General features: G+C 42.0%; 1 protein-coding gene across 5 annotated transcripts in view; it reads right to left on the minus strand.

Moving 5' to 3' along the window:
• Positions 1-15,856, minus strand: part of NUP93 (nucleoporin 93) — an 84,306-nt gene that overhangs the window by 46,209 nt on the left and 22,241 nt on the right. Inside the window, exon 1 of one of the 5 annotated variants that reach the window (XM_087739186.1) lies at positions 854-994. The exons of 3 other annotated variants lie outside the window; for them this stretch is intronic. The gene's annotated coding sequence lies outside the window, so the exon portion shown is untranslated. Of the gene's footprint in view, positions 1-731; positions 820-853; positions 995-15,856 lie in introns of those variants that run through there. One more of the 5 variants, XM_087739185.1, reaches the window with a different exon arrangement.

Here is a 15,856-nt window from a genome sequence, read left to right on the forward strand (position 1 = left end):
ACTTCACCACCTCATTTAAGAAACTAACAAAAAAAGCACATCTCCAAGCGTCTTCGTTTACTTTGGGAAAGTAGAAATATTTTCTATCTTATTTTCATTTTCATCCCACATTTGAAATCCTTACTTCAAAATAAAATTAAAGAAAGTTCAGCGCGTCTTCTAAATCAATCTTAAGTGCATCTGTAGGAACAGAGGAAACAGCATGGACCAGTATCTTTGCACCACAATGAAAACTAAGAGAAAAATCATAATCGAGTAGCATCTTTATTTTTTGTTTAAAATACTGCCGTAGACATTTCATAGCCTAGGGAAGAGAAAACAGGAATAAAAGCATTCAGAAAGTTATGCTACTGTATTTCTGCTTAAATGAAAAGCAAAGTCAGCAATGTCAAGAGGGTCTTTAAAAAGCAACACGACTGAAACCCAGAGCAGACACTGGACTGCCCCACCCAACAGCTGCTCTAGCGAAGAATATGAGAAGGTAAAGGCACAGACCTTAAGGTTTCTTTTCTGTCAGCGAAGGATGATTTCTCCAAAACTACCCACCTGTTCTCTTTAATTACTCACCTACAAATTTAAATAACCTGCAGCAACAGCACAAAGAAAAACCGCCAAAGACAACACCTGAAGGAAAACTCTCTCTTATCAAAGCAAGCTTTTTACCTTCAATTTCTATATTTTTAAATATATACATTCCTACCTGTAGATCTCAGTACTGAGGAGTTACAAACCTGTTAATGCTGGCTGTAACTGCCACACTTCAGTTGCCTGGTATTTAGGCTTACACAGCTGTATCTTTCTGTATTAACGCTCAAGTTTTCTCATCTTAAAAAAAAAAAAAAAAAAATCAAACCTGCAAGTCCTGAAATGGCTGAGACAGTCAAGAGTCCAGCAAGACAATAAGAAAGCAGCTGCTTTCCACAGCTGAACACCACTGCCTGTAAAGCATCTATATATTTTTTTTTTTCCAGTGGTGCTTTATTCAAATTCTAGGGAAAGCATCAGTCTGAAACCAGTAACTGATGGGAGTAACAGTTTATGGGTTACAGAAGGATATTTTATTGTTAACGGACTGTACCATGTAAGAATTAGGAGGGGGTGAGGCGGCAGGCAGGCAAGAGGAGAGAGATGCTACTATTTTTTTTTCCCCGAGCCACTGCAATTACTCTGATGTGAATTTTTGATGACTTCCGACATATTGCATGGTTAATAATCGTTTCAGCTGTCATGTTTGGTTAATGTGGAAAATGCATTTGCTGCATTGTGATGCAGCACTCCAGCCACAGATTGTAACACCAGTTGTGAAGCTATTCCCTTAACTGAGCTGCATGAATTTGCACATACCATGAGGCTGAAATAAATGGTAGTTTGATTTTTATACAGCAACAGAAAGCTTCTGCCATTTTAGACCTGCAGAGCTGCTGAAACAACTTGTACAGGCAGATAATTTTACTGCATGTTAATTGGTGTCAACATTCTTTAAAGGAGAGCTTTGATTCTCTATTGTTTTGCTGGGTTTGGTTATTTAGCAGTTAAAAGACTTAGATACTATTTACATTAAACCGCTCTTTTTTGTAGCTTTGAAGGGGTTATTTAATTGTAAGCATATATACCTCAATGAAACTGTCAGCACAACAGAAATGCAGCCCTGTTATTAATACAGGCTGAGCCTAACTACTTCTTCCTCCACGTGATACTTAGGAATGTGTTTTTATATATAACCTTGTCTTACAAATGATTGCACACGAGGGGTGAAAATATGCTGCTTGCAAATAAAGAGGATTTTATTTGCAAAGTACCACTTCTTCACCTGCACTTTAACTATCAAACAAAAAGTATAAGGTTACATAAAATCGTAACATGTGCCTTTCATTGTCACCAATAGAAAAACAATGCTGCAAGCAATCGTGCAATTACAAGAGGGGATGTAAAACAGCAGAGATGAAACCATGCTAAGAGCCAGTCACCCGATGATTAAAGTCAGGCCAGTATATTCCAGCAGTCAGGTGATGGTGCCATCATTACAGTGCAGAAAGCCAGAGAAAAATCGAGAAACGGACCACCCCCATCTTAAAGAAAAAAATTAGAAGCACCAAAGAAATAAGGAATGCATTTGCTAATACGCAAAACGTACGACCATGAAGAAGTGTTTCACAAATCATGAGCGTAACGCTATCAGGCAGTTACCTCTACAGGTCCCAAGTGCACATTTAACCCATGGTGCCAACCCAGCTCCCGTCCGTCTGCAAACTGCTGGTGACACTCCCAAATTCAAAGTTGTTTCTTTTTCAATCCCAGAACGACAGCGCTGCTGCAACAGTACTGCATTTCACAAGTCAATAATTCTGCTTACCAAATGCACGTCTTGCATTTGCAAACACACATACACAAAAAAAATCCAGACTTGGGATGTCTACATTTAATTTAATGAAGCACAGAAAGCTATCAGGAGAGCATTTTACTGTGCATTAACATTGACTTATCTGCAGAATCGCCACCAATTCGTTATTTCCACGTTTATTTTAATTAAAACACCACTGCAGGGGTATCAGTTGGACACAAACTACCAGTAAAAATGGTGCAGGATATTTATACAGAGTCTCCGAATTAACATTGTACTCTCTGGTTTGGGAGCAATTCCCATTAACAGCGTTACGTCTGTAGAAGGTGCTCTGTGACTCGGGCTTACCTACCCCAGAGGCATCACTGGGCACCTTGCACAATTCGGCGCTTCACAAGTGGCAGAGTGGTCTCTTAAATACAGTGTATTTTTGCTTTGAAACTAGAAAACTTGATCTTAAGGGTGATTTTCCTCAAACCACTGCAAGGAGCAAGCCCTCCCTGCTTGCGACCAAATGAACACTGTACTGAATACCTGAATCCTTGTACCAGGAGTCTCATGAGTGGAGAAGACAGGTCCAAACCCACCGATGTTCTTAGCGGAAAACTGCAGTGAGTTGCATTGCAGGGAAAACCATTGATCACGACCAGCTACACCCAAGAGTGCACACAAAGTCCCTCTCGGGAGAGGAAGGGCATACATTTGCAGGAAGAATTTAACTCTGGTATTCCTCCTGCATTTCTGAGCATCCGTGCCTGGCGGTGTCCCCGCAGCCGTGCTCACCTCGGTAACTTGCCACTCACTGCACACACGCTGCCCCGGTTTTAGATGGCTTCTCCCCCTACTTACCTCTAGTTTGCATAACCCACTAGTGGTGCAGAGCCAGGAGCACAGAGGATACATAGAGCTTTGGCTTTCTAGCCAAACCTTAAAACAGGTACAGGTGCCGGTACCTGGAGAGACAGTCAGCTCTTTGGGACAGGCTGTAGCCTTGTCAGGGATTTCAGGAGCGTAATGGTCTGTCTGGAGCTGCTGGCCACAACTTTAAAGATGCTGCTTTCATCAACAGACATTCTCTGTTATTTTCTGGCCATGTAATGTTACTGCAGAAGCTACTCCCAACTGCAGAACTACGCATTACAGATCAGCACAGTTTATATATATATTTTTTTGTTTTACATATTGCATTGCCAGCTCACGATGTTGCAGGGAAAGCATTCCCAATGCAGCTCAGCACAGCACTGTCTCCCCTTACCTACGGATTTCTTAAAGCAACAGCTTTGAGAGATACAAACAGTAACTAGTCATCCCAAATGGCTGTTAGCGTAAACAACTCTGAGTGGTAACCCAGCTAAGATGTCGGAACTGCTATCTGTTTCACTGGCAATCAATTTAGTGGAGTGTTCAGTCAGCTCACGCATCAATCACTTCTGCGCTCAAATGTGACTGCGGGAGGAAAACGGAGAAAACTACTGTTCAGGGCTGCTGGGCCACAGCTGAGGAAAACCGTAAAAGTTTTCCTTCCGAGTAGAAAACATCATATCCCTAAGAGGATGATGATGCAAAGATCACGCAGAAGCCGTTGGAATAGGAATATCTTCCTCTGTGTCAGGATCACTCCCTCTCTCCATCTCTGGGTGTCCACAATGACCTCCTTGCCTCTTAGGTACAGCTGCATCTCTGGAGTGAAGGAGATTCCTTCACCATAACTATAAAAATCAAAGATGCTATCACCCCTACCTTAAATTCAAGAAAAACCTGTAAAACATGCTAGTCTACAATCACTGTAATCTCTTCTCCCTTTCTTTCACAGTCTTGCACTGGGCAGGGGTAAGGGGAAGACTATGAACAGCATCCCCGGATCTGATACTTTATTAGCTCCTTTTTGAAGTCCTACAGTTGCGACGCCTGCTATCATCAGCAAGCGTTAGCCAGCAAAAGTAAGAGACATCGCTGGCAGCGAGTTAAAACAGCGATAGGTAGCTCCTCCTCCCCCCCCCCCCCCCCCAATCTTTTCTTCTCTGCTTAATCCAGCACTGTAGCAGCAGCAAATACTGCACTGTCATACTGGGTCTGGAGAACACCTTAAAGCATTAGCTCCCTTCCTCTCTGCAAGGCTGGCAGGGTGATTATCCAGCATTACTGACACGCTAGGTCTCTTCAGAAGGAGGGCTGTCATGCCCAGCATGCTGCCTCTGTTTTCAGCTCTGCACACTCATCCTCTCCCTTCAGAGGGATGCAGAAAGAGGAGCCGGAGGGTTCAGGAGTCCAATTCAAGCAGGTTGTGGTGAAGAGGATAGGAAGAAAATCCAGGCTAACACTTTGACATCAATATAGTTATATTCACATGCAAACAGTGCAGAGCAAAAAGTCAGATGGGCTGAGTGTATTATTTTGCTACTGACCTATCCGGCAGGGAATCTGGGCTTTGTGGCAAAGGGCTAACTTTCACGGACTAAGAGAACGCAAGTTATCCAGTGTCAAAGCAAAAACTAGAAGTGGGAAGTGACCAGCTCCAGTAACATCTAGTACCACCATCACAGAAAGCCGTCCTCTTGCAGGGGAAAAACCACCAACTCACTCAGACTGGGAGTCACTGGCTTATTACAGAGCTCAAAGGAGACACGAGTTTCAACACAGCTTTCTGGGGCTAAATTTGCACCAAAGAAGAGGCAGGATGTAAACGCACGGAGTGGGAAACACCCCTGACAGCACCGATTGAGGGGCATTGCTTCTTGTGACCAGGCAGATGGGGGGGAAGGAGAAACACAAATCCTGTAAAATTAAACGAGCGACGGTCCCAAGCAGGGGAGAGGCAGGGGGAAGCCCAGCCAAGCACAGAGGATTAGCACCAACACTGGCAGTGCTGTTCCTGCCATCCACACCCCACACCCCAATTAACGGTATCATTTGTCAGGATGAATGGGGAACTTGCACTCAATTCGGCAATTTGACAGAGTGTCACTGAACTACCTCACGTCCATATTTATCCAAGAGGCGAGAGCAGGAACCAGTTTTAATTAGAGCCTTTTTAACAAAGAACCAAGGGTATTACCCATGCTCTCACCATCAAGCGATAATTGAGATGTAATCGTTTAAACAAAGCGCAACAAGTGTCCATTTACCCAAAGCCATTGTTAAATATCTACTAGGAGATTATTTTCAAAATTATAATGTGCCATGAATATGCAAACCACTTTCCATCTTCAGCATTAAAAAGAATAATCACCTTTTAAAAAAAACAAAAACCAAAAAACACAACTGGAAGCCAAACAGTCATTTTGCAGCAGAATTTGAGGAGTGTTTTAAACATGCCAATGCTAATTCAAAAGAAGGGGGGGAAAGAAGCGATGGCTCTGCTTCTGGGCCATTAAACTCTGCCTGGAAAGCCCTCTTTTGTACAGCATTAGTGTGTGCTGTAAGTCTGTAATTATGCAGAGAACATGTTAATTTTTAATTCAGAATGCTAACCCCTTTTTCATATACAAGCCCTGAATGTCAATCCCTCTTGCAGATGACTACAAGCACTGACATGACCAAATTCAACTCGCGGTGGTAAAAGCACGCTCTCCCTGGGAGGTTAGGCTCTGCGCGTTGGAAAGCAACTCAACTCCGTAGTAACACAGCTCTTTTATAAAAAAACCTGTCGCCTCAGCATTGTGGCAGGCAAAATCCTCTCACCCCACAGTCTATTAAACCAGAACTGTATGGTCACCGATATTTACACCTTCATTTCAGCATTCTTCAGTCTAGCTACTGAATTTCTTAACACACTTTCACAAGAAGCTGAATTCCCACGTCCCTCACATTCCCAAACACAGGGAAGCACAGGACGAGGAAGTTAACCTAATGCTGCCCAGAGGCCCACACCAAGCTAATGACTGTCAAACACTAAGCCCATCTTTCATCTCTTCTGACTCCTACTGATGCCTGCAAACCACGGAGGGACTGCACCTAAGAGCACGCTTTGACACAGTCCGGCAATGAATTATTAACTCCGGCGGAAGCCGCAAAGCATCAGCTAGTAGCAATCATGATCCTTCTATGATGATTAACCAGAATGCAATTATCAATGCTCCTGCTTCTCACAAAATGTCTCCGAATTCTCCATCACACAAAGCCCAAAAGGCACCGTGCAGGCACGCACACTCACACATACGAAAGCAGAAACAATTCTGTGCTTTTACCTTTGTTTCTTCAGGGTTATATTATCAATTGCAAATGGTCTGCAAAAAGAAAGCTCTGCCTTCCCCCCTGTATTACAGCAATTATACATGGACCTGCATCACTGGAAGAAGAGTGACATATGCAGAATCAAGCCTATATTCTTAATTTCCACAGCAATTCAATCCATGCAGCCACAGAAACCTGCCAGCAGTTTCAGAACCATCATTTCCCAGGTTACATCATATAGCAAAAGCTGTTTCCAGCCCAGGGCCCGAATGGGCACATACATGTAAGCAGCTGTGGCTCCCAGCCTGCTCACCAATAGTGGACAGATGAAGACAGATGCATTCAGCTCTTACTACGACAACTGCTGCCCAAAAGGGTGTCCCCAGCATCCCTCTGAAAGGGAGGCAGATGGGAACCACCCTGCAAGTTAGATGTAACCTGTGCAGCATCCCAACATACAGGAAGAAAAACTTGCTCAGCTCGCTGCCAAAAGAATCCAGACAGCTCCCAATATTAAAGCAAAAGGTAGCAAGAGGCAACAAACACTAGTGATGGACCCAAGAAGACCCGCTGAATCCTAAGATGCACATGGATGTTTGCTCGGGATGGGATACCATGCAGGTCCAGAATTAAGAGTGAAGAACAGCACTTTAGGTTTTCCTTAGCAAAGCAGCTAAATTTGTGTTTTTCCTTTAATTACAGCTGTCAGCTCTGAAGAAGGTGGCACTGGAACCACTGGCCTGCATCGGAGATGAACACCCACATGAACAACCACAGCAGTGCACGCCTGCTTTGTTAAGCCATCCTTGTATTTTTCATACTGAAAGTACAACTGAAATCAGTATTGGCACCTCAGCGGGCTTAATTAGAAGTCAGGTCTACTCTATTCAGGTCTTTATGCTGTGCTCATTACATTAATATCCAAGTGCCTTCCAGTCCTGCATTAAGTGACATGACTAACATCTGTCACATGTTGTTTGTTCTCTTCTCCCTTTCCTGGGGGAGTGGAAATGCAGTGTTCAAGGGGATCAGAGAACAGCCAACAACTGGGGAGGGAGAGTCCTCCAGCCCTGGCTCAGCCTCCTCACATGGAGCATGTGCCGGCCATGCCTGCTGGGTTACCGGTTTAATATTATCATCATCATCACCGTAACGATTAAGAAGCTGTACATATTAAAAGATGAGTTAGCACCAAGTCTCCTCCCAGTGACATTTCTATGCAGGATTGACAAACAAAAATCTGTCCTTTGTGGACCAAATCAAGTCATTTGGAAGGTTTTATCACTTCATTTCTCTGCCTGACTCTCCTTGCTTTGCCATCTTACATTAGACAATACTGAGGATACAACTTCCAGAAGAGTAAATAAGTGTGTCCATCTCTTGAGTTTTACTAAAATGGAATACGAAGGGATGAACAGCTTATCCTGCCCCTAAATCCCTTCCAAAACACACCACATCTTAAAGCTACAAAGGCTTCACCTGGAATATCAAAACTAGAAGACTGAAGTCAGTGATTTTATTTCTTTTGTGCTCACATGCCTTTCACCTTTCCCAGTGGTCCTCCATCTGTACATCTCTCTCCTTTTTATGTTGAAAAGTACTTACATCACCTTGCTTCTGAGAGATCACCCAGTAATTCTTTGCAAAGACAGCGGAGAGTGTTGAGATGGCTAGAGAGCAGGAAGAGTTAGAAGGAAAAGAACAGGGAGGGATCAAATCTTAGAGCTCAATCAAGATGATGAAGGATCAACAACACTACGTGCCTTAAGGTCAGCTAGCTGTGATCAGGCAGACACTTCTAGTAGCAGCAGATGTCTGGAGAAAGGTCAAACGCAAGAACATGAACTTGGTACAGAGATTTGGAAACAATGGGCTGCAGGTGAGGAGACCCTCACCACCACCTTCTCCCCATTTGCCCATCCAAACCCTCCAAAACTGAAGGTAACAGAAACCCATTGAAAACCAAGTTACTAGCTGCCAGATTAGAAGAGAACCAAGGACTCATTCAAGGCAAGTGATGGGAATACACACAGCTTTCATTTAATGCAATGTGCATAGCCATACAAAACAGGGATTAGTCTTTCACAAAAAAAGAACAACCTTTTCAAGTGTACAGATAAAGAGACTCTCAGGAAGGGACAGAGACTGACTCAGAAAACTATTAAAAGGACAAAGTGACTTTCAAATAGAGGTCACTAGTTCAAAGATGAACTAGATCAGCAGTGGCCAAGACTAAAGCATCTAAAGACTGATTAGCAGTTTAAACAAAAACGTGTTATTAATCTTCCTTCAGCTCCTGCTACACAAGTGCCCATATTGCAAGTTCACTGCAGAAAATAACACAGAACCTACATCTGCCTCAGCCCCGCAGGAACAGCCGGGGCTTCAGCGGGTACCCAGAGACCAAGTGCCTGTCCCCACAGTCACTGCAGACGCGCGAAGGCTGCACTGCTCCATTTGCTCAAAATGGATAAGTTATTTCTTTCAGTTGTGACACTCTACCTTAGTGTGCTTACCTGTTTGCTGCTGGATACATATAACCAGCTACTGCACTTAAAGATACCCACTTAGCATGTATAAACAAGCATAAAGACTCCCATTGCAGGTTTTGAGGGGATTATTTAGTCAGTGAATTTTCGTGTAAAATTAGATTCATTAACTTCATGTAACTTACATGTCCATGAAAAATAGACCCACCAAATATCATTTATTCTTTTCCCCAACACTGATCAGAAGAGGCTCCAATTATCACTAGAGATCTTGGAGCACTGCAGGCTCAGGCATGCACATTATGAGATGCCTTACTGAAGATCCGTCCAGAAGACATCCAAATAGGGCAGACAGAAATCCAAAACATACATTTCACTAATGAAAAGTAGTAAACACACAATGTTTAGCACTCAGGAGGCACATCCAGTAATGCCACTGCTTTCACTTTGGTCATCAAGCGAAACTGAGGTGTCTCCCATCCGTCTTCACAGGGAAATGTAGCTCTACTGCTGCACCATGCTGTATAATGTAGAGACACCCACTGAAGCAATTTCCTTCTCACTATTATTGGGCACAATAACACAGGCTGCAGATGTATTTACTTGGAGTTTGGGTCAAACCACTCTCCGTATACTATTCATTAAGCAAACGCTTCCTTGTGGACCAGCAGTTTTAGTAGCACAGTGATAATAACACAAATCAATGCACATTTTTATATTAAAATATTAGTTGCTAATCAATATGATGTAACGTATTATTCACGTACTATTACTGAACTAGGGTCTTGCAAGTAATATTAATTCCAGTGTATATTTGTTAGAAGTAAGGACATGCTGGAGGCAAAGATAAAGAATCCTTGATTTCCTTTTTAAAGAAAACTTTATTAATATTCGCTCCAAACAAGACCTTCCAGCTGCTTTAGTTTACTACTACCCAAAATGCATTTCCCCTAGGGTCCTCCATTATCAGCAAGGGCCTTTCTTGCAAGTCCACATGTTCTTTCACCAGATTCTCTTTGCTATCTAATTTGAAAGCCTTAGGTGTTAAGCGTTCGAGGAATGCAATCAAATCCTGCCCCTTCCAGGCCTACTGGGACACCTATTAATTCACCCTCCTGTAGAGAGGGAGTTTATCATCTCTTGCAATTGCTAGCATCTAAAAAAGTGGAACAGGGCAACTTAAATTGGCATTGCAGTTATTTAAAGTCTATAAATAGTTGTTGCCACAGTGTAAATTAAATTGCTATACGGTAACGTCCTTTCTTTTCTACCTTTTAAAGCTAAACTCTGATTAAGTCAGGTAAGCAGGAACCATGCCATACAAGAGTCCGTGGAAAGTGAATACAAGTGCTTAGAAACTGTGTTGTACTCCACACAAAGATGAGCTGAAAATCCAGAATAGCTTGTTAGTTTCTCTCTTTCTCACTTAGTATGAAAGAGATTCATTTCCAAATTGCTTCATCATCTGTCACCCAAGCTCAAAATATTTAAAAGTCACCATAAAATTCCACAGACCAACCACAGTAATTGAATGGATATGAACTGCATAGGAGAAAAAAAACTGGAAGTTTTTCTCCATCATCTTTGTATGTTTTGGAAAGACAGCTGAACAATGACAACGGCTGCCTTCGCACAGAACGATGAGATTTGGCAGACTACTGAAACAGGGGAATGGAGAAGGTCAGATGGGTGGGGAAAGAAACACTAAGCCCAAAATATTCCATGGCGGGAAAAAAGTCAATTTTAACACTAATACCAGCACAAGCTTCATTTAGGTAATTGTACCACTCACACTGGTATTTGCTTCAGAGATGGAGCAACTGCTACTACTTCCCAGTGAGAGAAAACCACCTTTTTTTTTTTTTCCCGGCAAAAGTATCACACTAATTTCTTTTAAAAAGGTAGACTCTAACAGGCAATAACCCAACTTACAAAAATAACCAAAAATTAACAGCACCCCTGGGAACTGATCACAGATTCTTGATGGTGCTGTAGGGAACAGAGAGCAAGCCCTATCTCACATCCGAGAAGAATTACAAGATGACAACAGGCATGTTTTTATGGGCAGTGCTACTAACATGCAACACACTTGTGAAGCAATACAAACAAAACTTCCCTTTAGAAAAAACAATGATAGTTTTAAACTAATAAATTAAAGAGTCAGTAACATTGCTCTGCATACCTGTAAGTCTATCAGCAGCTCAGCAAGCACTGGGCATCTCAAAGATAAAAGGTGGAAAACTTTAAGAGGCACAAACCTCAAAACATCAGGATTCCCACCTGCCTGCCTGCCTCCCTCTGTCTTCAGCATCTCCTGCTTCAGAGGTTCATTTCAGTGTGTAAAGGTTAACAGATACAAAAAAACCCATGGAAACTCAAGACTTGCCTATTTATTTATTTTTTTTAAATCCAAACCACATTAGTACTTTTGGATAGCCAAATCATATTATAAAATGCAGGATTTCAACATTCTGGCACCAAGCCAACATTTTAATGGACATTCAAACACTAAGGAAATGGTTGTGCATTAAGCCTACCAATAAGTCAACAATCAATACTTCAGTATTACAGTAAAAGTACAATGCGCCCTTTATAACTGCCTCTGGCCTCATCCTTCTTTGTCAAGCTCAGCTCTAAATAAAAAATAAAATAAAAAGAGTCTTGAAGCAAGAAATGAAGTACATATTATTTCACAGCCACCAAACATTTTTCCTAAAGTCTAGACCTAATTGGTCCTCTGGACTGCACACCTCTTTTTTTCAACAGTGTACTGACAGGGCAGAAAAGTCGGGAATAAAAAGGACAGAAGTTCAGACACAAAATTAATCAAGCAGGTCAATAGGTAAAAGCAGCAAAACAAAGAAACCTCAAACAGCTAAGCCCCAAGCAACTGTAGATTACGAGCCTGGTTCCAACTTTATCTCCAAAAAGCATCTCAGTCAAAAGAAAACAAAAAAGAACCTCATCAAAGCATACTACCATTTGGGTTTTAATCCAATTAATAGAATTTAATTGCCTGCACAGCATCAGTCCTGTACGCCCCCTCTCAACGTATTCTATCGGTTTGATCAAATGACATGAAAGACAAGCTCTGGAGAGTACGAGACTTGGACACCTTCTGGAAAGTGAGCATCAGGCAGTATTGCTCTGCATTTGAACAAATGCTTTAAATTTAGTTAACTCTGGCTTCCCATTCTGAGCCATGGCCATAATACTGAGCCTCTGCTATATTTCTGAACAATGGAAAAAAAAACCCCACGGTTTATGGACGCTTGGAGTAGCTGTGTATGCCTGCAGAAGTGTTCAGGATAAGCCTGTTTTTCCAGAAGAAATGGTGGCAGCCATTGATCCAATCCTGTGAAACCTGAATGTAAAAACCAGGAGGACAAGACAATCAAATTGATCATTTTTATCTCCACAGCCTAGTAAGCTCAGTACTGAAATGGAACTTCATCATGAAACAGTTAAGCCAGCATAATAGCTTGGGTAAACAAGCCAACCAAATTCTCCATTTTCTTCTCAGATTCTGCAAATACACAGAGGGAAACACAGAATGATTGTTTCACAAATCCCTCCACAGATCCCTTATGTTTATTTGCTAAAACTGCCTTGCATCCCTGGGGTTTCAGTTATAAACAAGCACACAGCAAGGCTGGGAATTTGGAAAGACTTTTTCCTCCTTTTTTCAAGTTGGGGCATCTGGACCTCGAGGCTGAGCTCTGCAGAAGGACCCAACGCTGCAAGCCTAGCAGCCAAGGAACAGGAATACACAAGTCCTCATAGACCACAGAGCAGTTCACAGGTACACGATCCAACCTCAGCAGCCGAGTACGCGTCCAGCAATAGGCTAGGCCAGCCCTCTGATCATTAGGTTTTACTACTTTATCTCACTCTCTCTACAATCAGGCACATCCTAAATAATCCATCTCAAGCGAGAGTCACCACACTACAAAATATTGCTGCATAAAATGATTATATTGGGTAGCAGGCAGTAGCTGTATTGACTCAAGTTTTAGCCTATGACTCTAATCAAATGCCAGCTTAAAGGGATACATGGCCACAGTTCCAGCTCAGGGTGGCTACTAATAGCAGTTTTAGCATAATTTCAGCTCAGAGAAGCCAAAGATCTGCAGCCCAGACTGGTGATAGCCACTGCAGGTGTCTTTACAATACAAGGGTGGTTTCAGCAGAGCTGATAGTGGTCGGGTGTTTGCAGCACAGCTTCAGTTTCTTGTTTCAGGTGGGGAAAGGAACTCTGCTGACAGTCACTGCACCACAGGGTCAGCCAAGGGCTGTGCTTCTCGGCACTGCCAAACCAGAAAACTACCGACGGAGAGAAACAACCTTATTTTTTACAAGGTCCGGTATCTGAGGGAGGGAAGGTGGAGGCCAGTTAAATGCCACTGAATACTGATCAGGACTGCGAACAATAAAAAGCTCTGAGGAAACAGTAAAAAGGAGAACATCCGTATCAGCTTCCACTACAGAATCTCACAGTCTTGGGGGAGCCAGTGCTAAATGCAACTTTTATTCCTCGGGTGAAGAAACTGATGTATGGGAAGGCATTTCTTAAACTCAAAGTCAAGCATGAAAATCATGACAAAAATTGGATCAAAATTCAGCTTTCCCGATTTCCTGCACTGAAAAACAGCTGCCGCAGAAGGCTGTTTTCTAAGTAAATATACCCATCGTGGGGTGCCAGTCAGGCAAGGATCCAAAAATTCAAGGGTCAGGCGCTATTCAATATTTGAATCAGTGCAATAAAACACTGCATAAATATTTAAACTGGCACTCCTGCTCCAAAATACTCTTGGAACATATTTCAGCCGCTTGCTTTCAAAGTTTATAAAACAGACATTCCCTTCTTCCTTCTGTCCAGTGGAACCTCTGAAAAAAAAAAAACAAACCGTTCCCTGCTCATCCACAGCACATCTGACAGCAGTTTGCTGGTTTGTTTTGAATGTGCTGCTTTCAGTCAGCAAGTACAAATGGATAAATCTAAAGTGCTGAAATCCTATATCCTTGGTTCTTTATGAGGCCTTGTTCTAAATTCCCCTCAACAAAAAAAACCAACCAAACAAACAAACTAACGGAACTCCAGAACACTCTCCATTTTTAGATCTCATTTATAACCTCTGGCTTCAAAAGCTAAATGCTTGGGCTCCATTTTAGCTGTTCTCACAACATGTGCTATAAAAAAATAAGACACAATTTGTCATTAGACACTTCCACATAATATTCACTTTGATCTGAATATAAATCTCATGAAGAAGTCAAAGCACAGTGACAAATGCATTTTGATATTCCATGTGCAATTGAATCTCTTAATTGTTTTAGCCTGACAGAAAAAAATACCATGCCAGTCATTAATATAAGTTATGATTATAAGATTGTACAGCAACATTTTTGTATTATCAGCCATTACCTGTGCTGCCCTGCTCAGCCCCTACTTTTAAACTAGGCAACATTCAGTAAGACAGAAGTTGCTGTAAATGGAGGTAGAAACTATGCAGATATGCACTGCCAATACCCCACCGGGCTGCACACTAACAATTCAATCCATTGAATTGCAGCTCTGCTGGATCTTCCAGTCCTGAGATCTCCACAGTTAACACTCAATACTGATTAGCAGAACCTGCTCCTATTTCAGCCTTCATTTCCCTGTGCTTCTGTATCCTAGGCCTGTCAGTGTAACTGTGCTCCAAAACAGCTGAAGTTTCTCTTGAAAATAAAAGTTTAAAACTCTGTTAAAAGATATTTCAAGAACACTTACATTCTAAGAATCACTAAGGTTTTTTTGTAATAAACACATCTAACTACTGACCACAGAAATTTGACATAGCGTCCGACATCTGCAGTTTTGCTTCTCCTACTGGTAGCAATAGCTTGTTCAGCAGATGCTCCTAGTAGCACCTATGCAAGTCCTTCAAGAGATTAATAGTAAAAACAAGCAAACAAAAACCCAAACCAAACCCAAAAAAAATCAAGGAATGAAAGACAGCTCTTCCTTAACAATTTTAGTTTTGCTGGGCTATCAGAAGTAACAAGCAACTAAATCTTTGGTATTAATGCAAAAGGAAGTTCTGATGATCCCACAGATAAGATTACTCCATCAGAATGTACCATGGTGTATCAAAAGGCACTGCTTTCATACAAACACTTTGATGAGTAGCACTGCACTTGAATCATTTACACTCATGATGGCCCTGGAAAAGAAGAGTCCAAAGGAATCAGCTGTGAGACTGTCAGTCTGAGTAAACAAGATTTAGACTGTGAAGCTGTGCTCATCAATGAAAGCTAAATTTATTAATACACTGCACTGCTTTCACAAATAGTACTAGAAAGGCCAGTATTTCAGCCTTTCAAACCTGGCACTTTTCAGTGGCATCAGCCTTACTCCAAGCAGCATTACTGTGTGACCACGTGGAGGCCTCTGCATCAGAGGAAGAGGTTGCCGCTTCTGGTTGCTGATATGGTGTCTCTCCTGATTTGTTCTGGAAGCTCTAAGTTAATTTTTTAAGATAATTAGTTGATACTACACAGCAAGGGCAAAAATCTGGTGCTGTAACTGCAGCAAGTGGTTGTTTCAAGATGGGGGAAAAAAAGAGGGGGGGGGGTAAAATAGATCAATAAGCTCAGGAGTTACGTTTAAACTCTGAGGGCCTGCCTACCCTGCCCAAGGACAAAAGCCTCCACGAATTCACACATTTAACAACTCCTCAGCTTCTCAAGGAAGCACATTAACTACACATTCAGCTTACAAAAATAAATCGCAACACTTGCTGAAAAATAAATTGTGAAAGAAACAAAAAGCCTTTTTCTTTAGTCACACGTGACAGCGATTCAATTTCAC

This window comes from Nipponia nippon, unplaced genomic scaffold (assembly GCF_047370975.1).
Source record: "Nipponia nippon isolate SJK-2023a ecotype South Korea unplaced genomic scaffold, ASM4737097v1 scaffold_7, whole genome shotgun sequence".
Taxonomy (NCBI): domain Eukaryota; kingdom Metazoa; phylum Chordata; class Aves; order Pelecaniformes; family Threskiornithidae; genus Nipponia; species Nipponia nippon.